Source organism: Bombina bombina, chromosome 3 (genome assembly GCF_027579735.1).
Source record: "Bombina bombina isolate aBomBom1 chromosome 3, aBomBom1.pri, whole genome shotgun sequence".
Classification (NCBI taxonomy): Eukaryota; Metazoa; Chordata; class Amphibia; order Anura; family Bombinatoridae; genus Bombina; species Bombina bombina.
The window spans coordinates 733,424,813-733,450,407 of NC_069501.1; the positions used below are offsets into that span (position 1 = coordinate 733,424,813).

The 25,595-nt window shown below is 35.3% G+C and overlaps 1 protein-coding gene across 1 annotated transcript in view; it reads right to left on the bottom strand.

The window, feature by feature from the left end:
* ZPLD1 (zona pellucida like domain containing 1) overlaps nucleotides 1–24,513 on the bottom strand; it is a 431,915-nt gene extending 407,402 nt beyond the window's left edge. The window contains exons 1-2 of the mRNA XM_053704866.1: nucleotides 24,499–24,513; nucleotides 8,109–8,209 (exon numbers count right to left, since the gene is read on the bottom strand). The gene's annotated coding sequence lies outside the window, so the exon portion shown is untranslated. The remainder of the gene's footprint in view (nucleotides 1–8,108; nucleotides 8,210–24,498) is intronic.
* Between the last annotated feature and the right edge of the window lie 1,082 nt (nucleotides 24,514–25,595).

Consider the following 25,595-nt stretch of genomic DNA (forward strand, 5'->3'; position numbering starts at 1 on the left):
CTGCTATGCAAAGATACTAGAAAGGGGATTTCTTTATTTGAATATTGGTGTGAAATAATCCCATGAAACTCACAGGGGAGGTATTTGTGCATGGATATATAGATCAATAGATAGATAGATTGATTAATAGATGAAAGATAGAAAGATAGTTAAATAGATAGATAGATAGATAGATAGATAGATAAATGATAGATCTGTGGTGTGTAAGTTATGAGAATAAACCTTTTAACTATACATTCTCAGAACAAGCAGATACACAATGATTTTTGCAATTTACATTGTTTAAAAAAAAAAAAAAAAAAAACATTTTCTTTAATAAAAATGCTTTAGAGTAATTACAAATGAATGTGGATATATACTGCTCTCCTCTCACATGACTTTTATATTTTCACACAATTACAGCACATCATTAGCTATAATTTTCCATAAAGCTATAAGGTTTATGCTGTATTGTGACCAACCACGCAAATTATCATTAGTTTTTAATCTTATCTATTCCATGGTTCAGACTATACACTGCCACTTAACATTAGACATCAACCCCATCTTTAGGAAGCCATTGTTTGGGATAAGTGTCTAGTAAAAACACTAAAGTTAAAAATAAGCATTCATGATTTAGATAGAGAGTGCAATAAAAAAAACTTTAATATTTACCTCAATTATGAAAATGTGCACAATCTTTTTATATGGACATTTTTTTGAAGCACCAGCTCCTACTAAGCATCTTGATTGGCTGATAGCTGTCACATGTTATGAGGGGAATGGAAGTAACCCTGAAATTTGTCTGATAAAAAATCCACTACTCATTTTAAAGTCAGATTTAGTTATATTGTGATTATTTTTTTACTATGCATTGATTGATTATGCAATGCTGCTGTATTTAATGGTCCTTTAAGCATATACTATTCAGGATTAGAGCATTAAAGGTACACTAAACCTAATTTTTTTCTTTCATAATTCAGATAGAACATGGAATTTTAAGCAAGTTTGTCATTTAGACCTATAATCAAATTTACTTAATTCTCTTGCTATCTTTTTTTTTTTAAATGCAGGAATGTAAAGCTTGGGAGCCAGCCCATGGCATGTAAAAAGGAAAAGTTTAGATACGGGGAAGATACAGGTTCTGAGCAGGTCCTAGGTGTAGATTGATGTCATATTTTGATTGTCATATTTTACAAGAGCGGTCTGAGCTGTAAAATTTTAAAATGTGATCTAAGCTTGCAAAAGGTGTTTAACATCTAATTAAAAGGCGATGAAAATAGCCATGGCATGCTGTTTAAGGCTGTTGAATTCATAAAATAAAAACATTTCATGAAAAGCTGCTTTAAAAGTGCATTTTGATGGATTGGACTATCACTGCTAGAATAACCAGTTTAGTTTTCTAGAACATTCTGAATATATATAATTGACTTAGAATTTAGATTTTTAATGAACTGGATTAGTTTTAAACTCCACAGAAAGCTTTATGAAACACATATTATAATACAGACAGCGAGAAAGGAAAATCAAATAGAAGATGTTCATCCATTTTGTCAGCCAATCTCAGTTCATATCTGCTAATACATCATACATTTTCTCAGGCATAATGAAATCTCAGCTTATACCATAGATATGTACATATAACTGAATAGTAAACAATCATATCAGGTCCTTACAGTAATTGATATGATATTCCTTCTACTTATCTTTTTTAAACTCGTAAACTAAACACATATTCAAATTCCATAATTAAGTATCAATACACCTGAAAAATTACTGATGTCAGGCTCAGCTCCCTCTACCTTTGCTAACATTTAGAAAATCATTTTACATATACTTTATCCAAGAACGAGGTGTTCCTGACCTCCTAATATTCCACACACATGAAATAAAAAAAAATACCAAAAAGAGATATCCAACTTTTCTTAAAATGAACTAGAACTCTTTAAAGAAGGAAGAGAGGGGCATAGTCATGGTTAATACCTAGTAGAAAGTCTTAGATGTTCAGTAGTCTTCTGACACAAGTAACATTTAAAAATGGAGAGAGAAATTGAGTTTGAGTATCAGTGGCATAAGTCTTAATAAGACATCCATTTTCTACAGTATTTCTTGATTTTTTTCCCGAGCACATAGTTCTATCAAACTGTTATTATTGCTTGTTTTTGTAATAAATTAATACATTTATTAATAGATGGCTCTTTTCTATTTTTCCAATTTTTAAGTATTAGATTTGTCCCTCCTAAAATGGCAATTTTAATAAAGCAGATATTAACCAATCTATTGTTTTCCTCATAGAGAAACAAGATATGTCATTTTTCCAACTTAAAGGGACACTGAACCCAAATGTTTTATTTAGTGATTCAGATAGAGCATGCAATTTTAAGCAACTTTCTATTAGCAAATGTTCTTCATTCTCTTGGTATCTTTATTTGAAAAGCAAGAATGTAAGTTTAGATGCCAGTCCATTTTGGGGAACAACCTGGGTTGTTCTTGCTGATTGGTGGATAAATTCATCCACCAATAAACAAGTGCTGTCCAAGGTACTGGACTTTCTTTTTCAAATAAACATAGCAAGAGAACGAAGAAAAATTGATAATAGGAGTAAATTAGAAAGTTGCTTAAAATTGCATGCTCTATCTGAATCACAAAAGAAAAAAAATTGGGTTCAGTCTCCCTTTAAGGGACATGAAACCCCCATTTTTTTATTTCATGATGTAGATAGAGCATGCAGTTTTAAACAACTTTCCAATTTATTTCTATTATCTAATTTGCTTCATTCTCTTGATATGCTATGTTGAAAAGATTATCTAAATAGTCTCAGTAGCTGCTGATAGATGTCTTGTGTTATTTGCTCATCCATGTGCATTGCTATTTCTTCAACAAAGGATATCTAAAGAATTAAGCAAAATAGATAATAGAAGTAAATTGGAAAGCTGTGTAAAATTGTATAAGCTGTATAAAATTCTGTATCTAAATCATGAAAAAGAATGTTGAGGTTTTATGTCTATTTAACATTAGTATGTAGAAACAAAAGATATACGGAGGGTGGTGCATATAGAACATACACCACACTCCTAGGGGGCGCTAACAATAAGCAGCAAACAGGTAAGCAGATATATACAGATAATTAAGAGAATATACAATAAACCTAGCACACTTATATCAGATTATTAGAGATGATATGCTCACAAGTGGACCCAGATGATATTGGTATAATCAAATAACAAAATGTCTGCACAAAGAATAATCCAAAAGAAAGAAGGCAGCTCTCTGTCATCCTGGTGTGGCGTGATCTATAAGAAAAAGAAGCACAGAGGCGCCTCTGTGCTTCTTTTTCTATTAGTATGTAGAACCCTACTTATCCAGAAGCTTATCCGACACCAAAATTTTTGTATTTTTGGACATTTCCAAAACATATGTATCAGATCAGATTCTAATATCTTACATAGAGGGCATGCATTTTGAGTGTTAGGCTACCATTTATAAATATTAGCTGGTGTGACATAAATTTGGTTAATTGATTTAAAATTACTTTCAAGTCATACTGCAGACAAGGTAGCCTTCTTTACTCAATGGGGTAGATTTATTAATAGGCGAGCGGACATGATTCGTTGTAGCAAATCATGTCCGCTCGACCTCGCTATATGCCGACAGCATACCCTGTCAGCATTTAACGTTGCACAAGCATTTCTGGCTAGCAGGGGCCGTCAATCATCCCAATTTGTGAATCTGTATGATTTCAGTCCGCCACTTAAAAGGTGGTGGAGAAGTTAAGGAGCAGTGGTCTTACGACCGCTGCTTCTTAACTTTCGTTTCAGGCGGACCTGAACGATGGGGCTCCGAAGCAGCATTCACTTCTTAAAGGGACAGAATACAATAGAATTGTTATTGTTTTATAAGATACATAATCCCTTTATTACCCATTCCCCAGTTTTGCATAACCAATGCAGTTATATTAATATACTTTTTACATCTGTGATTACCTTGTATCTAAGAACCTTCTGACAGCCCCCTGATCACATGACTATGACTATTTTTTATCTATTGACTTGCATTTAGCATTGTGTTGTGCTAAATCTTAAATAACCTTCTGTGTCTGGGCACAGTGTTATCTATATGGCCCATGTGAACTATCAATTATTTTGTTGTGAAAAGCAATTTAAAAAGCATGTGATTAGAGGCAGCCCTCAAGGGCTTAGAAATTAGCATATGAGCCTACATGGGTTAAGTTTCAACTAAGAATACCAAGAGAAAAAAGCAAATTTGATGATGAAAGTAAATTGGAAAGTTGATTAAAATTACATCCTATCTGAATAATGAAAGTTTAATTTTGACTAGACTGTCCCTTTAATAAATAGAGCCCAATGAGTACTTTGTATGATAACTATCTTTTCCACCTCCTCTAGTTCTTGATGCCATTTTATGACTAATTTTTGTATATTTATACCAATAATTAATATAATATTTTCCAGATTTAAAACTAGAGAGACCCATCTGTATCCCTAAATGTTTCCAAGAAAAGTCATACGCTCTTGTAATCTCAAGAAACCAATGTCGTACTTGTAAATATGCATAGTAATCTGAAGTTGGGAGATCATATTCTGCTTTTAAGGCATCAAAAGTTAACAATCTATATAAGTTTATTTCATTAAGCTGACTTACATATTTTAGTCCTTTAATAGCCCATCTTTCAAAAAAAATATTACTAACACCTTCTGTAAATGAAGGATTTCCTACAATAGGTAAGAGGTCCGAAATAAATGGCTTTATTTCCAATAGACTACATATAAGTTGCCAAGCTTTAATGATATAATAAAGGGTTGTCAAATTCTTAACTTCAAGAGGGTACATTTATTTGGACAGTAGATTAAGGCCCACAGAGAAAGTGGTTTTAGTATTTTCTCTTCAGCTTCCAGAAAGGCAATATCATTTCCATGTGTCAGCCAATCCATTGCAACTTTCAATAAAACGTATACTATTATAAATATGAAGAGATGGAAAGGATAGACCAGCAAAGGATTTTAATTGCATTAATTTATCTAAAGCAAGATGTCTTCTGCCTGAGCCCCAAAGAAAAGATCTAAAGGCACTATTTAAATATTTAATATCCTTCTTGGACATAATCACGAGAATATTATGCATGGAGTATAAAAGTTTTCGTAATAAGATAATTTTGATTAGATTAGTTTTTGCTGTCAGAGAAAGTGGTAATCGGGACCAATTATTTAAGTCTTTTTAATTTTTTCTATCATTGGTATATAATTAATTTTATACCATTGTTTAGGATTGGCACTAATATTTAAACCTAAATATGTAATGTATTCCTAAACTCTGAAAATAGACAAGGAGGTGGTGTTGGTATTTTACTTTCCTCTCATTGCACCTTTCAACAAATGCAGCCCTTCTCTTCCCTCACATTTTCTTCATTCGAAACACACATGATTTACTTATTCTCTCCCCTCTCTTTACGCATGGAGTCATATACTGCTCCCTTGGCTCCCCAACTCTATTTATAAATCACTTTGCCACCTGGCTATCTTACTTCCTCTGCCCTCATTCTCGGTGACTTCAACCTCCCTGTTGATAATCCCACTGCCTCCTCTGCAAAACAACTTCTGCAACTCACATCCACTTTCGGCCTGTCACAATGGACTGACTCTCCCACTCACAAAGATAATCACTCCCTTGATCTGATTTTCAGCTATCAATGCATCTAAAACTTCACAAACTCACCTTTTCCTCTTTCTGACCACCATCTCCTCACTTGTAACATCACGTCTCTCCCTACAACTCTCCCTCCTTCTACCCCTCACACAAAACTTTACAGAAGTATCAAGTCATTATATCAGCAACAGCTCACTAGCTCTCTTGAACCTCTTCACACTTCCATCCCCTTCTTTTCCTGTCCTGATGAATCTATCTGCCACTATAACTCCACCCTTACATCGGTCCTTGATCATTTGGCCCACCTACCATAGCTCGGAAAACATACACTCATCCTCAGCCCTAGCAAACTCCTCTGACACAATACCTACGCAGATGTTCCCATACTGCTGAGCAACACTGGAGGAAATCTCATAGTTCTGCTGACTTTCTTCCCTATAAGTTCATCTTGAACTCTTACTGTTCTGCCCTTAATCTATATAAGCAACATTACTTCTCTACCCTTATCTCTACTCTTTTTTCAAACCCAAAACATCTGTTCTCCACATTCAATACTCTTCTCCACCCACCCCCACCTCCCACCACAACTGTTCTCTCAGATCAAGATTTTGCCAACTACTTCAACAACAAAATCGACTCCATCAGAAATTAAATCAGCTCTCAACATACTACCTGTCTCCCACCCCCTCAAAAGTTTACAATCATCCAAAACCCACATATCCATAAATTTCGCTCTTTTGCCCCTGTTACAGAGGAAGAAGTTTCTGCCTTTATACTAGCACAACTACTCCCCTCCCTCTCTTCTACACTTACCCCTATACTCACACATTTCTTCAACCTCTCCCTCACCACTGGTATAGTTGCCACATCTCTTAAACATGTATTAGTCACACCTATCCTCAAAAAAACTTCTCTCGATCCAACCTCCCCATCCAACTACCGCCCTATTTCCCTACTCCCTCTTGCCTCAAAGCATCTTGAAAAGCTAGTATATGCATGTCTATCCCATTTCCTTACATTACACTCCCTCCTTGATCCACTGCAATCTGGATTTTGCCCCCTTCATTTAACAGAGACAGCAATTGTTAAGGTTACCAACGACCTACTTACAGCAAAATCCAAAGGCCACTTCTCTCTACTTATCCTCCTTGATCTGTCTGCAGCCTTTGATACTGTCGACCACCCTCTTTTGCTCCATATTCTTCAATCCTTCGGCATCTGCAACACATCTCTCTCTTGGTTCTCTTCCTATCTGTCTAACTGTACCTTTAGTGTAGCCTTCTCTGGGGCATCCTCTGCCCCGTTAACTCTTTCTGTTGGGGTACCACAAGGATCTGTCCTTGGTCCCCTTCTCTTCTTAATCTACACATCCTCATTAGGTTCCTTAATAAAGTCCAACGGGTTTCACTATCATTTGTACGCCAAAGATACCCAAATCTACCTGTCTGCACCAGAACTATCTCCTTCCTTGCTAACCCTTTTTCACTAACTGTCTCTCTCATATCTCATCTTGGATGTCTTCTCACTACCTCAAGTTAAATCTATCTAAAACTGAGCTCCTTATTTTGCACCCTTCTTTCAAAATCTCCACCCTCATGTCTCTATAAGTGTTGATAACTCCATTGTTGCCCCAACCTCACATGCCCGATGTCTTGGGGTCACACTTGACTCAGATCTTTCTTTCACTCCTCAAATTCAGTGCTTGGCTAAAGCCTGCCGCTTCCACCTTAAAAACATCTCTAAAATCAGACATTTCCTTGCACAAGACACAACTAAGATTTTAATAAACTCTCTCATCCTTTCCCGCCTTGACTACTGCAATTCCATCCTCTCTGGTCTCCCTAGCTGCTGCCTAGCTCCTTTACAATCCATAATGAATGCCTCTGCCAGACTCATCTTCCTTACATGTTGCTCTTCATCTGCCGCACCTCTCTGCCAATCCCTTCACTCCCTTCCTCTTGCCTCCAGGATTAAACAGAAAATTCTCACTCTGACACACAAAGCCCTCAATTGCATTGCTCACCCCTATATCTCAGACCTTGTCTCCAGATACTCTCCCTCCCGACCCCTTTGCTCCGCTCATGATCTCCTACTCTCCTCCTCTCTTGTTACCTCCTCACATTCCCATTTACAAGATTTCTCCAGACTGGCTCCCAACCTATTGAACTCTCTGCCTCACTACACAAGACTCTCCCCTAGTTTTAAAAGCTTTAAGTGCTCCCTGAAGACTCTACTATTCAGGGACACATACAACCTACTCTATCCTTCCTATCTCCACTGCTATCCTCTTAAACCTCATAGCATGTAAGCCTATGAACCCAGCTGTTTGTAGTCCATCTTCATAAGAGCCAACTACAACAGTGCAACTCTCAGCAGGACCCTCTACCCATTTGATCCCTGTAATTGTTTTTTATATACCACTTATGTTCATAGCACTGCGGAACCTGTTAACGCTCTACAAATACCTGATAATAATAATAACTTCCTTAAAAGGAGTTCCTTTCTTCTTGTTTAGAGATTTAATAATCCATAAAAATCTCTGAATTGGATACGGTGACTTGGTATTCTGAAAAAGAACCAAAAAAGGTAGAGTAATATTTTGCCAAAATTTAAGTTTATTCTCATAATTTATCCCTACTGTGGATTAGATTCCTTTGAAAAAATGTACAAATTCATTTCTATTTTCATCAGAGTTTGGTAATCTGATTTCTTTCTAAATTACTGAAAATGTAATTCTGTTTTTCTTTCACTTTGACACACCTCACCAGGTATTTCACTATATTGTCTCCAAATCTATAGAATTTTGCTCTCCTACAATTTTTTAAAATAATGTTAGTAAAAATAAAGTGGTGAAATATATAACATTTAGAAAAATCCTTCTTTGAGTCACCCCAGGAAAGATTAAGAGATATTGTTGCATGATCCGAGAATAGGAATTCCCCAATCTTTGTCTCAGGGTTGAGACCAAAGATTTTATCAGATACCAGAAAAAAATCAATACGTGAGAAAGATTTATATTTTTTAGATTCACAGGTATATGTCTTAGTTTTAGGATTGTTTATGCGCCAAACATCTTTAATTTTTAAGGTGCTACAAAAAGTTATCTTTGCCTTATTATTATATATGGAGTGTAATTTATCTAAGTTATTAAAAACCATATTGAAGTCTCCTGCAACAATTAAGCTAGAATCTACACACTCATACAGCTTATTCTTAGGATTTACCCAAAAATCTTCATCTATCTTATTGGGATCATATACACTGCATAATGTTAATATACTATTCCTTATCATTAATTTTACTATGATACAACTCTCAATAGGGTCACCGGATAAGTAATTGTATAATCTAGATTATGATTTAATACCATTGTAAACCCTCTCTTCCTTGAAGTGCATGAAGTGGCTATAACCTCCCCAATCCAATTTATTTTGAGTTTCTTTTTCTCTATTTCTAATAAATGTGTCTCTTGTATTAATGCCTTGTCTGCCTTATATTTTTTCAGATGGCATATAATCTGTTTCCTTTTTATTGCGTTAGTTATGCCACTCACATTCCATTTAATTTAGAGAGATCATTTTTCGATGAAAAAAAAGGAGCAAAAGAGGGGAATAAAGATTAAAACAGACCTGTTTATCATATAAAAACTTAACTTGCGACTGTAATGCTTGCGGGATATTTTCTTATCAGACCAAACTTGGCCAGTAGTCTTCTTATCCCAGCGTCAAGTGGAAGGATAAGGAAATATCCCAGAACAGAGTGAGATGTATGAAATGAAGTAAGCAGTACTCACGGTTGACAGAGCAGTCCAAGGAATCAGCAGTACAGGGTAGAACAGCAGAGTGGTCAGACATGCAGATTTCAGCAACAAAAAGGCAATCCAGCAATTCAGGGGTTAAACAGCAAAGTGGTCAGGCATGACATCATCGCTGCATGCTCACAGCAACCGCCGCATCCCTGGCAACAGCCAGAGTGGCGCAATGGGGAGCGGCATTACATATCCCCCCACTAAAGGGTTCCCTTCAGGAACCAGTGTCAGCTTTGAAGGGTGAGCAGCATGGAACTTGGAGACCAAAGATGGAGCATGAACATTATGGGCAAGAACCCAGGAATGCTCTGCCACAGAGTATCCCTTCCTGTCTAGGTGGGAGGTAGAGACCCAGACACGATCACCTGCAACAAAGGCAAGAATATTAGCCTCTTGTATCTGGAGATGGCTGAGTTTAACTGAGAGCGTATTCATTGCCAATGGGTAGTGAGGTCAGTGAAGCGACTTTCTGCAGCAGGGACTCCTCTGGATTGATCAGAAAGATGAAAAACACAAGGTTGATAACCAGCTGGGGCCTGGAAAGGAGAGCATCATAGAGAAGAATGTCAATGAGTGTTCTTTGCCAGTTCAGCTAGGGGTAACAACCCAGACCAATTAGTATGTTATGAATTGAGATAAGCTTCAAGATCCTGATTGGTGCTTTCCATCTGGCGGTTAGTCTGGGGGGGATAACCAGAGGACAAAGAAACAGTGGTTCCAAGCAATTTGCAAAAGCTTTTCCAATAGGTAGAAATAAATTGAGGTCCTCTGTCAGAGACGAAATTTACGGATATACCATGGAGCCTTACCATGTGTAACAAAAAAAGAGTGGCCAATTCTTGGGCTGTAGGTAACTTAGGTAAAGGTACAAAATAAGCAAGTTTGAAAAATCGATCCACCACAACCCAGATGACTGTATGATGGACAGAAGGAGGGAGGTCTACAACAAAATCCATGACGGGAAAGAGCATCAGCCTTTTTGTTCTTGGTCCCAGGAAGGTAAGAGGCTATAAAGTTAAAACGGGAAAAAAAATATGGCCCACTTGGCCTGTTGAGGATTGAGTCGATGAGCAGTCTCTAAGTACGTCAGATTCTTGTGATCTGTGAGAATCTGAATGGGGTTGGTATTACCCTCTAGTCAGTGATGCCATTCAGTAAGGGCCATCTTGATGGCTAGGAGTTCACAATTTCCCATGTCGTAATTCCTCTCTGCAGGAGAAAACTACAGAAATTACAGAAAAAGCCACAGGATGCAACTTGGAGATTGAAAGCTCTCTTTGGGTTAAGACTGCACCAGCTCCTATTTCAGAGACATCAACCTCTGAGATGAACTGTAAATCCAGATCAGGATGACATAGCACAGGAGCAGTACAAAGGCCGTCTTCAGATGGGAGAAGGCATTTACAGCTACTGGAGCCCAGTTCTTACAGTCTCTGTTTTGTTTAGTCAGCTCAGTGAGTGAAGCAACAATTATGGAGAAATTCTTTATAAACGTGTGATAATAGTTGGAAAACCCCAAGAATCTCTGTAACTCCTTCATTGTGGTGGGCTGAGGGCATTCCAGAACTGCTGTTAGCTTAGTGTGATCCATGGCGAAAACCTTCTTTAGAGATGATATATCCAAGGAATTTAATCCAGACTTGATCAAATTCACATATCTCCACTTTGGCTACCAAAGAATTGACTCTGAGATGAAGAAGCACCTGTTTCACATGCTCATGATGCTCTTCCAGGGTGGCGAAGAATATGAGGATGTCATTCAAATAGACGATAACAGTACGATTAAGGAGGTCACGGAAGCCATCATTGATGAATGCTTTAAAGACAGCAGGGGCATTGCACAGCCCAAAAGGCATTACGAGGTACTCATAATGCCCTGATCTCGTGTTGAAGGCAGTCTTTCACTCATGTCCCGGGAAGATGCGAATGATATTGTACACCCCACGAAGATCAAACTTTGTAAAGTAGCTAGCATTTTAGAGTGAATTATATAATTCAGTGATCAAGGGAATAGGATAACGATTCTTGATCGTTATGTTGTTTAGGGCTCTATAGTCGATACAGGGTCTCAGACCACCATCCTTTTTACCAACAAAAAAGAACCCAGCCCCGGCAGGAGAGGAGAAAAGACAAATGAAGCTTTTAGCTAAATTCATTTAGATATATTCTTCCATGGCTTTGGTTTCAGCTTTGGACAGTGAATAAGTCCTTCCTTTAGGAAGTGGGGCTCCAGGGCGGTGAGGTGGTAGCACATCAACTGCTCTTTTCAAAGACATCCGTAAAGTCTGCATATACTGAGGGAAGATTAGAAGGGATCAGAAGGCTGGCTATAGGAATGTGTTGCAGTGGAGTAACCATAGCCAAGCAGGAGTGAAAACAGGATTTACCCCAGGAGGCCAACTGTCTTTCAGTCCAGTCGAATTGAGGATTGTCTTTACGTAGCCAAGGAAGACCAAGGATAACTGGTTGTGCAGGAGATTGAATGACATCCACTGCAACTGTTCAGAATGTAGGACCCCCACAGTCATGGTTAGGGGTGCTGATTCAAAATGGATTAAACCTGATCCAAGGGGCGTGCCATCCAGAGTGGTTATTTTTAGACATTGCTTTTTTTCTGGAGAAGAGGCAACCCTGCGTAAATCATAAAACGATGATCTAGGAAATTTATGGCTGCCCCTGAATAAACAAAGGCCTGAGCATGGACAGAGTTCTGGAGAAAGGTGAGGATAACAGGTACCAAGATCCGAGAAGAGTGAGGGGAATTACTTGCCATGCTTAGAGGTACCCTACTCTTATCCTCTAAGTGTTGGCTTTTCCCGGCTGTAAATCACAATTCTTAAGTTGGTGTGCATTAGAACCACAATAGAAGCACAATCTTAATCTACTTCTTCTTTGTCTTTCAGATTCTGTGGAATAAAGGGAAGAGCGATCTATAGGTTCCTCTTCAGAGATAACAGGAGGTGCTGGAAGGGTAAAGGGCAGTCTATTAGCTGGACAGGTAGGAGAACAAGAGGGAAAGATTCTGCGAGTTCTCTCTCTCTCAGCTTGTCATTCTTGAAAGCGAGAATCGAGACTGATGCAAGGTGCTATAAAATCATCTAGAGAAGAGGTAACACCAGGATAAGTGAGCTCATCCTTGATGCGCTCATGCATGCCTCTCCAGAAGACCGCCTTGAGAGCACTGTAATCCCAACTGGTCTCAAGTGCTAAGGTGCGAAATTTGATGGGGTATTTTGCCACAGATCTATTGCTCTGGCGGAGATCCAAGAGAGAGTACTCTGCAGCAGAATTGCAAACAGAAGTCCCAAATATGGAAGATAATGCAGAAATTAAGGTATCCGCATTGTTCAGGAGTTGAGGACTCTGTTCCAAAAGGGGAGAGACCCAGGATAGGGCCTTGTATTTCAACAAATAAACGATAAAGGTAACCTTTGACTGATGAGACTGGAAGTTATGAGGGTCTATCTATCTATCTATCTATCTATCTATCTATCTATTGAGTTCTTGTAAAGTGTGGCTATTCACCTGTAAGGGTCTCAAGGCGCTGAGGGTTGCAGTTCAGTCGAAGAGCCAGGTCTTGAGGTCCTTTCTGAACTTAGTTAGGGTTATTGCGGAAATGCAGTCTACACTGGTTGAGAAAACCTCTACAGTCGGTAGTGCCATCAAACTTGTCAGGCAACGATATCCGGGGTATTCTATCAGAAGCAGGGGAGGAGTTTATGGTACTAGCAGCAAGGACAGGCTGTATGGAAACAGGTGCAGCATTTTTCTCTACAACAAGGGAGGAGAGCATAGTAGTAATAGTCTCCAATTTGGAATCCAGGCTTTGCAGGTGTGAAATGTGGGTTCCCAGCATCTGTCTCTGAAGAGAGATTGCTCTTGCTACCTCATTTGGGTATATGGCCCAAGTACAATGTAATGCTCGTGGGATATTTCCCTATCAGACCAAACTTGGCCAGTCGACTTCTTATCCCAGTATCAAGTGGATGGATAATTAAATATCCCAGGACAAAGTGAGATGTATGAAATGAGGTAAGCAGTACTCATCACGGTAGACAGGGCAGTCCAAGGAATCAGCAGTACTGGGTAAAACAGCAGAGTGGTCAGACAGGCAGAGTTCAGCAACAAAAAGGCAATCCAGCAATTCAGGGATTAAACAGCAGAGTGGTCAGACAGGCAGATTTCAGTAACAATAAGACAATCCAGCAATACATGGGTTAAACAGCAGAGTGGTCAGACAGGCAGAGTTCAGTAACAATAAGGCAATCCAGCAATTCAGGGGTTAAACAGCAGAATGGTCAGACAGGCAGAGTTTAGTAACAATAAGGCAATCCAACAATTCAGCAATAAGTAGCACCCAAGAGCAAACACAGTAAGTCTGCACACTCACAGCAACTGCCACGTCCCTGGCAACAGCCAGAGCAGCGAAACGGGGAGCAGCGTTACAGCGACATTGTTTATATAATTCACCTCAAAGGCAGGGTATCATTACCTACTACTAGTTTTATTTTTCTCTATTAACTCTACAGCTTCTTGTATTGTTTGAAAGAATACTTTTTCATCCCTTATATTCACTTTAATTTTTGCTGAAAATTCTGTGCTAATCAATTTGGTGTTAAAGGGGGCATTTCTTTCCTCTTAGTCGATATTTGTGCAGAAAAGTCTTGAAATAGTAAGATTTTGTTATGATCAATTTCCAGAGCTCCAATTTTCCTGTAGGCTCTTAAAATATGAACTTGATCATAACAGGTATCTTCTGAAAGTTAACTTCATTTAAAATTGTCCCTGGGCCGTTTCTGTGTGCCCTCTCTACAATTACTGCCTGACCCTGTATATTTATACCTAAAAGTTGTGACAGCCGAATAGAGGCAAAGTATATGAAATCTTGAAATTCAGAGCTATCTTTGTTGACAAGATATCTAGATAGGTAGCGTGCACACGTCTGGAGCTCTCCATGACAGGAAATAGTGCTGCCATCTAGTGCTCTTGCTAATGTATTGCATTGTTGTAAAACTGCTACCATATAGTGCTGCAGACACGTGCACACTCCTGAAGTTACTTTCCTGATTTTCAACAAAGGATGCAAGAAAATGAAGAAAATGTGATAATAGAAGTTCATTAGAAAATTGTTTAAAGTGTTATGTTCTATCTGAATCACGAAAGAACAAAATGGGGTTTTATGTCCCTTTAAAGGCTCTATAAAAACATTTGTGTAATGGAATATTAATCTGCTCAAGGCAAAATATTATCTGGTAGAAAGCATATCCTAAAACCAACAATCAGGATGGAATGAAGCAATCATGATGCATCAGTGCTCGACTATCTAGCTAAAAAGGAAATTGTAGCAACAATGTGCAATCTATTTTGGATTGAGTACAACACTTAACTAACCACATGTAACACGAGCGCAATAAGTGTACTAATAATTCTCCCTGCAATACCCATTAACAGTATAAGGTGCAGTAAAAAAGTGTCCACCATGATAAAATGCTTTGGTTAAAATATTAACCATTCACTTGAAATTCAAGATTATGTGTTATTCTCTGCACAGAAGATAATGCACCCTGCCCTATTGATTGGGCACCTATAGTAATCTAGTCCAATATGTATTTTTAGGTGAAAAAAAAGCATACACTTTATAGTTAAGTTTTCCTCTTAAAATTTTGTTATCCTGGTATCTAGATTTCCCTGCGAGATGATGGCTTCTTTGTAAGGCTAGTGTGCTCACAGTAATAACTTTATAAGTTTGTGAATAGAAACTGTTTAATGCATAATTATCCCCCATAATCAGCCTTCCATTAAAGAGAACAATCAGTATTTCCTCTGCTATTTTTTAATCTCAACAATGATTTGCATTTTACATGACAACAATAGCTCCTTCATTGTGAAATTATTTCCCTCCTGCATGAGCCATTAGAAGATTGCCATTCTGTAATGTAAAATGGGACTCATACTTATATATGTACAGTTATACATTTTATAATAGAAATTTCTTATTTTTTTAACAAATAAGGTAAGTGCCCTTAAACGTATATCCTAGGGACATTTTCTATAACAATTTAAACTGGATTTATTAAAAAAATAATGTGTTTACATTTTCATCAGATGAAGTGCAAATTGTACTATAAAGTAAATATCCTAAAATTAGTTAGATAATTATGAGTTTGAATAAAAGTAATATTAAACAAATTAGATAAAACAGAGGAACTTTATAAAGGGGCGCACTTTTATTTTTATTTTCCTTTGTTGTTTTATAAAAAGGCATTTTTTTGTAAAACAGATATTACTGTGATGAGAAAAAAAATACTTTTATGTCTATAATTGCAAGAGTTATCACTGTCCATCAGTAAAACAGTTGGAATTCTTTTTATCAGGCAGTGAGAAATCATTCCATAAGGACAAGTTGTGTAGAGACATGCACCTCCTGTTAGCTTTCAAAATCAAAATAAAGAGCTTTAGGTTAACCTTTTTTATGTAAAAAATATTTTAGCATGTTTAAAAAGTTCTGTTGTGTTTGCATGACACAAAGTTATAGAATTTATTGTCCTTTTGAGTAGTTGGTAAAGAAAAGGGGTCAGGAACAGCATGAATTAGAAATAAAATTACAGTGTATAAGTGTAATTATTCTCCCTCAAAAAAAGTTGAAGATGATTTAGAAAATATGAAAACATTGTTGCCATGGAAATAGTAGAACATTATGTAAACACTGACAATGAAAGTAAAAGAAAGAGAAACCTTGACGAGAATAATAACACCGGGCATCCAGTTAAAGGGACACTGAACCCAATTTTTTTCTTTTGTGAATCAGATAGAGCATGCAATTTTAGGCAACTTTTTAATTTACTCCTATTACCAATTTTTCTTCGTTCTCTTACTATCTTTATTTGAAAAAGCAGGCATCTAAGCTTTTTTTTTAGTTCAGACTCTGGACAGCATGTTTTTATAGGTGGGTGAATTTATCCACCAATCCTCAAGGACAACCCAGGTTGTTCACCATAAATGAGCCGGCATATAAACTTACATTCTTGCATTTCAAATAAAGATACCAAGAGAATAAAGAAAATTTGATAATAGGAGTAAATTAGAAAGTTGCTTAAAATGTCATGCTCTATCTGAATCACGAAAGAAAAAATTTGGGTTCAGTGTCCCTTTAACACTCATAATGCAGGGAAAGGACTATATTCAAACTATAATCATCATGCTACAAACATATGATTTTTAATTTCTTCTTCAAGAATTAATTTCTATAAACATGAATTTGTGCCTAACAATGTGTCATGTCTATGGGTTCTATATAAAATGTTTATCTATCTGTCAGACGTATGCATAGACAAATTGGTCACAGAATAAAAAATAACTTTGTTTTGTCCAGGATTAATCCTTGGGGTTGTTTTAGTGCAGCCAAAATTATATTCATTCTTTAACAGAGATTCATTAACCATTTATTTTGTATGGATAATGTTTCCATTGCAGTATGTATATATATATATATATATATATATATATATATGTATATATATATATATATATATATATATATATGTGTGTGTGTGTGTGTGTGTGTATGTAAATATGTGTGTATATAAATATATATATATATATATATATATATATATATATATATATATATATATATATAAAATTTCCAACAGGTTAAGAACTTGCTCCTTAGCTCTTTTAACATGATTGTGCTCTTCAAGTCTTAAAAATAACGTAAAGCATTGGAAAACACTCTCTGGTTCAATCACAATTTTGTGCTTTTATTGCATAAAATGTTTGGGTTCCACCCTGTTACACAATAAACAGAAGGGATATTTACTAAACTTAATTTTTGCAAAAACAAGTCAAAATCTATGCATTTGCAAATGCAGACATCCGTAAAATGTCAATCTTCATTATAAAGAGTCCATGAACACATTCCAAGATTGTCTATTCAGCTGAATGCAAAGTGTCTTTTTTGCATCAAATTAGACATGTACTGAAGAAAATCATTTCTCTACATCATAGCAGGTACAATCCCTTGAGATCAATGTATAGAAGATAAGGAACAAAATAGATGTTTCTTTTTTTTTTAATATACATGAAAAATGAAAGCACTTCAAAACACAGCAATCATTACACATCACATTTGAAGTAAAATTAGAGCAAAATAGAATACTTTTTCCTATCACAATAGAGTTCTGTATGAATGGAAGTAATCTTTACCTAAGAAGCTATTTTAGCCAAAATAATGTATTTTCTACTAGAAATAGCAACTTTCATTATGGATTGCATTATTTTTTTAGTTTTTTTGTTACAGAAGCCTGCTGTTATAACTATTATGGAACACTCCATATCTCAAATGTTACAGGTTATCTAAAAGCCCATGGTGCAAGCGGTAACATATTCTAACAGTATAACTCTGTTTGCAGTGCCCTTGTGTATACAGAAAGATTAAATTTCTTTGTAAATAAAGGGAAAATAATACGCTCAAAAAGGTTGTAATATCCTGAAATGTTAAATAAAATTGGGTGTATCTTGCAAGACAAGTATTCGTAAATGTGGTTGCGAATTGAACCAGCGTTGCTTACATAAGAGGTCTATGAAGACAAAAATACAGAAATAAAATATTTGTGTAATTCAATTTTGGTGATAAAATACACAGGGAGCATTAAAAATGTTTTCCTTGAATAATGAAAATGAAGATTTAAAACGTAATCATAAAAACATGTTAAAGGCCTTCAATAAAACTATGACTCCTAGTTGGTTAAACAAATCTGGCTGAATTAAGTTAAAGTTTGTCAGGCAAAGTAAAGCCAAATTATATATATTATCAAAAATCTAACATAAAAAAGAACATTAAACCGAATGGAGTAACTTGAAATGACCCAATGAATAAATGAAAACCCAAGTGACAAAAGTATCCAGTATATAATGGGAAAAATGTAGTAACTTACTCCATAAATAAGGAGATTCCGGCCCGGCACAGCAAAACAAGATCTTGCCAATCTTTCAACAAAGGATAAAAGTATGTTATTTGCTCAACGCGTTTCAACGTATTACACGTCTTTATCAAGAGCATATATAAAAACAGGTAAGTAAAACCAAATGCTAAGTGTTCCATAAACATTTGATATACACAGTTAAGAGTCCATATGCAGAATGTTTGTGACCTTTAAATGAAAATCAGTCCAATAGTCCAAACCAGCGCTGATTTCCAAAGTGTACCATAAAAAGCACTTAAAAGGGCTGCTCTTTATTTTTCCACACCACCTGGAATTCAATAATCAGTAAATAATAATCAAAACAGAAGGCGCATTAGGTGCATATCAGTGAGTTCATTCTCTCCCTTCCAAATAAGTTAACTGTTTTTACATTGTGTTGCAGCACTCAAGTGTGCTGTAAAACATGTGCTGGGAATTTGCAGCTTACAAGTTCACTGGCCCTGGATCACTAGAACACATAAGAAGGTGCAAGGAAAACTATACACCTGTAATGGCTACTGTAAACCACTGTGTAACACAATTGTGTTACATCACTCAAGTGAGTTGTATAAGGCGTGCTGGAAATTTGGAGTGCACTAGCTCACTGACCCTGGATTACTGGAACTGGAAGAAAAACAATCCTCCTTTAATGGCTGTTTTAAGCCAGCCACGTGACACACTACCACACACTGTGGAATAAAATCAGAAATGTATTAAAAACAATAATAAAAATCAGTGGGTACACCATGAGAGATTGAGGTAAAAAGCAGAGACCCCCAGCATGCATTGTGTTTCTCGTCCCAAAAGTATTTTCATCAGGTATCCACATACTACAAATGGTTTTAGTATATGTCTCACTTTTTCACTGCTGGGTTGTTTAATTATTTAAAATTTCTCACTTAGGGCCAGATTACAAGTAGGGCATTATTTAATGCTCCCACTCCAGAGATAACTGCACTAGAAATAAGCTTTTTGAGAGTGTCGGCAGCCCTCATATTACAAGTTGAAAGTAAACTGTTTTTCATCTTGCGCTTACCCAATGAGCATAAAAAGTCGAACTTGTATATTGTGTATGTAATAACCTTTTCCCCCATGGAAGTCAATAGAGCAAAAAAGTGGGGGAAAATCCAACACCCTACTTGTGCGCAAACATGATCGCACATTCTCAAGTACGCTAACCCAACATGAAAGTATGAATATTTCAAATTCCAATGTTCTTCACATAATATAATCTGTTCTATTTATTTATACATACATATTTCTTCATATACCTCATGCTTTTTTGCACAAATATATATCAATACCTATATATATATATATATATATATATATATATATATGATTATATATATGTATAGATATATACAGATATATATATATAGGCATATCTATTTAAGAATATATAGAAAATATTCCCCTTTGTGAAGAAGAATGGAATGTGAAATATTTACACATTATAACACTTTATTAAATTTGAAGATTGCATAATTTTTCTTTACATGTGTTCATCTACTTAACTGCAAAGGGCTCCAAAGAACTTCTAAATATGTCTATATGTGTGTAAATACATCTATACACATTTAAATACATAACATATTTAGAGATCTAAATGTATGTGTCTCAATGCGAAAGCACTTTGCCAGCCTTTTTTTTTCTAACACCTGAGACCTCATATCTTTGAGTAATATTTGCACTCCACTGTGTAATACTAGCGCACTCTAATGTGCGCTGGCATTACAAGTTGTCAGCAATGTAAACGCGAGCTTGCGCTCACATTGCTGGGAAGCATTGCGCTCATGAGAGCCCGTATCCATAGGCTCCTATGGGAGCCTTGTTCTCATGCCGTGACACAGGGCGTGAGAACCTTGTAAAGTGAAGTGGATAAGTAGTGCAGAAATGGCAACAAAGTGTAAATATATATGTATATGCTTATATACATATATATTTATGTGTTACTATGTGTAGCAGTCTTGACTCAAGTTCTGTGGCTTTTCCACACAACTGCAAAATGCAATCAAATTTTTAAAACTTACAGGCCTAGAAATCTTTAGAAAGCAGAGTGTGAACACATACCTAACTACCAATATATACACATAAATACCCATATATACAGTATATATATATATATATATATATATATATATATATATATATATATATGTATATATATATATGTATATGTATATATATATATATATATATATATATATATATATATACAATACCAGAAAAAGACCTTGCACTCGCTGGATTTTTTAACAAACTTTTTTACTTGGCAAAATTAGTGACGTTTCGGGGACAGGGGATACACTGTCCCCGAAACGTTACTAATTTTGCCAAGTAAAAAAGTTTGTTAAAAAATCCAGCGAGTGCAAGGTCTTTTTCTGGTATTGTATTTAATTTCACTAGCACCCTGGTTGCTGCAAATAAGTGAGAGTGCACATCTTTGCTAAACGTATATATATATATATATACACTTTTAAACCCTTTCAAATCAAATTCCTTGCAACATGTAATATCATCTTTAAACAATGTTATATGTTTTAATGTGTTTTGGATAAAAATATTTGAAATTCTTATCTTCTTCATTGTATTTTTATTTTTTAAACATAAATCTATATATATATATATATATATATATATACACACAATATATATCTATATTTATATTTATATCTGTATATGTTCATATAGATAAGGGGTGGGTAACTATCGGCCTTCCAGATGTTATGGACTACATCTCCCATGATGCTTTGCCAGCATTATGGCTGAAAGAGCATTATGGTAGATGTAGTCCATAACATCTGGAGGGCTGATAATTGCCCACCCCTGATATTGATATATAGGTATAAATAAATAATAAATATTTTACAAACAAAATACATACACATATATGTGTGTATATATATATATATATATATATATATATATATATATATATATATATATATATTTATAAATAAAAAATAATTTAGTGAAAATCATAGGAATGTGAATTATTCCTAATAAACCTTCAACTTTAGCACAGTTGATCTAGAGCAGTAACAGGTTAGCGCACAAATGATAACTGAAAAGGCTTTCTTAAGTGCACCCCTTAGAGGTCTATGGGGAGGAGTTAGCCAGTCAAGATATCCTAAAGTTAGCGTGACTTAGTCTTTCACTACATTTTTACTTTCAGCTGGTAATACTTGTGCTTATCCGGTTGAGCTAATTTTTTTATCTTAATCGCAAATACTACTCAAGTGCAAAAAAAAAATGAGTCCGCCACTTGTAATCTGTTTAGTGCAGTCACCATACTGCCATGAGTATAAATGTGGTATATTAATAATCTAAGAATTGAATTTAATAAAAGAAAAAGCTAAGCGTACTTAGTGATATTTAATAAAATGGAAGCATCTGTGGATTTTTTTAAATATAAAAGTAATACATAATTTAAAATAAACTTAAATGTATTATACTGGGGTAATTTACTAAATAGCAGTTTAAATCTTGTTAATGAGTTACGCTTGCTATTAGAATTAAAGTTTTTGGTAGACTTATGTAAATAAGATTAATGGTGTTTTAGAACTGGAAAAATTGAATATCATTTATTTTAATATGTTTTTATAATGTACTATATGTTTATAATATTTATTTGCTTTCATTGTTGAAACATGTCTTACTAATTTTGTTGGCCTGGGTATTATCTTGAGTAATTTCCAACTTATTCCTTGGGGGGCAATTTGTCTGTTTTCATTTGAAACATTTTGATAAATTACACTCTGAGAATTGCATCTGTGTCAGAGATAATTTTTGAAAGAAAAAAAAATCACACACATTTTGATAAATATGGGACTAAGATTTTCTTTGGAGGTTTTATACCTTGCCACTTTGCACCACTTTGTAAAATTAAAGTAATATATCTTACTTTTATGATTCTTCCCTATTTGTATTTTTTTTTAGAATATTTTGTCACTAAATTTAAAAAAAAAAAAATCTATACAAATAATGTATACCAAGAAAATTGATATTGTGATCAATATTCTATACTATTAAATCTTTGAAAACTCTCATATTAAATTTTGAAACCTTAGAATCTGCTGTTAAACTAAATTCTATCATATGAATAATTCTAGTTGGTATTCAAACATCCAATTTATTTGGCTGCAATATGAGCAGCTCAATCATAGTGAAGTTATTTTTCAGAAACCTCTATTGAAAGTGAGAGTTTGATCTAGTGCAAAACACTTTTGAATGTTAAATTTCTAACCTTGATTACTTGAAATATTGTTCTGACACTGATTATTAGAACATGTTATTTTACCTGGCTTCATTTAGACACAAAGAAATATCTTCTTTTTACATCTACTCCTTTTGATGCTGTCATGGTACAATATATTAATGAGATTATTGCTGGCCTTACTGCTGAGCTGACGGCTTATAAAATAAAATTCTCAAGTATATCAACTGCAAAGCATCATGGGAGTCCATTTGGATAAAAGGCACTATATAAATGCAAATGCATTATTTATTGTTATGATTGTGAGGAACCAACAGCTACAGTATGGTGTATATATAGTAATTTGAATGTTATCTTCAAAACTAAAATGAAGTTCATCTTAAACAAAAGCAGCAGTAACTATGCATTCTATACACGGTCCTAGCTGAAGTTTGAGTCAGTTGCCAACTGCCTTTTTCTATTACCACAATGCATTTGCAATTAAATAGCAAACAAAACAACATTAATTTATTTTCCTTTCAGCAGGTTATTAGAATAGTTCTGTGTAAATGAAATTGCAAATATGCCAAATTCTAATTTATTCATCCCAGGCTATCAATTTTCCATTGTTAACACAGTAATTACACACAAAAAAGCAGACTGGACCACAGACTGGATGCCTTCCTCCAAATTCACTCACAAGGCTTTGACCCATCCATATGCTAATAAAAATGAACATTTAATTATAGTGAATTGCGCTAATTCACAAAGTCTAATGTGGTTTTATTCTTCCTAAAACTAATAAAAATGTAATTAATCCTTTCTAGCCATCTAATGGAATCAGGCACTGTCCTCACATCATTTAACTTTCTTTTACAGGTAATTAAAACAAGTCAGAAACAAAAAAGGTGCAAAACGATCTGCATTAGCAAGATTCCTGAGCAACTGATAAACAAAATGACATGATTCATAGACATTATGGGTCTGTTTAATGGATGTTTTAGCTTTACTATCTATAGAGACATGCAGCATCCAATCATATGGTTACTAAAGATAATAAGAGCATAAAGAAAACCAGCGAGCCTCCAGGCAATAGGTGCAACTCCTTTATTTGTCTTCCATCAGGAATAACAGAAAGCTAAAAACTGCAAGACAAGCAGTGTGCTGTCAGCCTCTCATCTCATCTCTACTAAAGATAATACGCAAGATTGTTAAACAGTTAAAGGGACATTAAACCCAAAATTACCCCTCCCACCATAAAATGTTTAACCCCACATTGTTTACAAAAGTACTTTATTTTGACTGCTTTTAATTTAATTTATCCTTGCAAATCGTGGCAATTTCTCGGACCTTCTAGAAAGGCTATACTGTATCCTATAGGATTCAGGCCACTTCTACAACTAAAAACTACACAGTGATCCCAGGAACAATACAAACTTCCAGCTCAAATGCTTTTTTATATATATATATATATATATATATATATAGAAAATAACTTATTTTGTGCGTAGCTATCTTGCAACACAGTGCTTAATTCAGATATATATTGCATATAATAAAAATAAGGACTCTCTCTCTAAGGACTGCGAATATAACTTTTTGGCCAAAGCAAAGGCCATATAAAACATTTGCTGCAAGTAAGGGTATTTCAAAGTTGAAGCTATATTGCCACTTGATTCATAGATGCCTTTACTCACCATATACATCATATTTTCCATTCTTAGGAAAATACAAATTAAAACAATTGTTTTTGTAAAAATGTGTGCATCAAACGCTAGGTAACATTTCTGTGTTTTGCAATATAGTTGTTCTCTTAGAGCGCCTTTGTATTTCATGCTTCCTATGTTAAACACCAGAGATATAATCATTAGAGAATGGGAACTCACCCAAAGAGCCTTTTGTAGTCGGATCAGCTGTACTCCATGTATCCTGTACTGCTGCATGTGATCAAGTGATCATCTGCTCTCTCCTACAGAATGTTTTCAGGGAGTATCACAGCCATCTCAATGGGCAAAAGACACATTCATTACCAAAGAAGTCTTGATGAAACAGGCCTTGATGCAGATGGGAAATTTGAACAGGTCTCTCTTTTCTTTTTAAAGTCTCTCCATTATCCTGAAACATGAGATTTTTTTTCATCTATTTTTCAACAGGGATTTGTGAGAGCTTTTTAGCTATGGAACTTGCTGAAGAGGCTCAGGGTGCAAAATATCTGTCTACTGAAATTATTCTGTCATCAGCTTTTTGAGAACTAACTTAGTTTTTTTTCTAAAGAAAAAAAAAAAAGAGATGAGTTGCAAGATAAGTATTTCTAGCTAATCTGAAATGTTACCAATGTTCTATTGTTTATTGTGAGAAATGTCTAGCCTTTTGAATAGCAGGCTAGACCTTTACAAAAAGAAATATTGCAAGCAGAGATGAAAAAGAGATATGGGGTGTCATCATAAAGACTAATGTCATCAGATTGATAATTATATGGAGTAAAAAGGGAAAAACAGATCAACACAATTGTGCAGATCAAACTAACGGTAATGGAAACTGCTTCATAACATGGACTTTAGAATAACGTAAAATCTTTTTTTTTTTTTTTGCTTAGCTTGTCCTGCTACACAAACTCTGCCAGTGCAAACAAGAGCACCTGTGATGTTTGGTACCACATTCAAATTTTCTTCCATAGTGCTCTGTTCACAATACAAAATGCTTAGTAAAAATTGCAATCTTTTTGTTTCTTCATAATTGTATTTAGCTTTAGTATTATAGATAATGTGTAATTTTCAACTGCAAGTTGCATGATTATAATCATTACTTAAAGGGACATTAAAGTCAATTTTTATGATAGAAATGAATTACTGTATTGAAAAATATCAGCACGCAAAACACATTTTTGCTAGTAAAATGTGTAGCTAAAGAGAAACAGATCTAAACAAGCTCCTGCATATATCAAGCAACTACTGTATGTAGTGGGGCCAGGGTTCACTTCAGA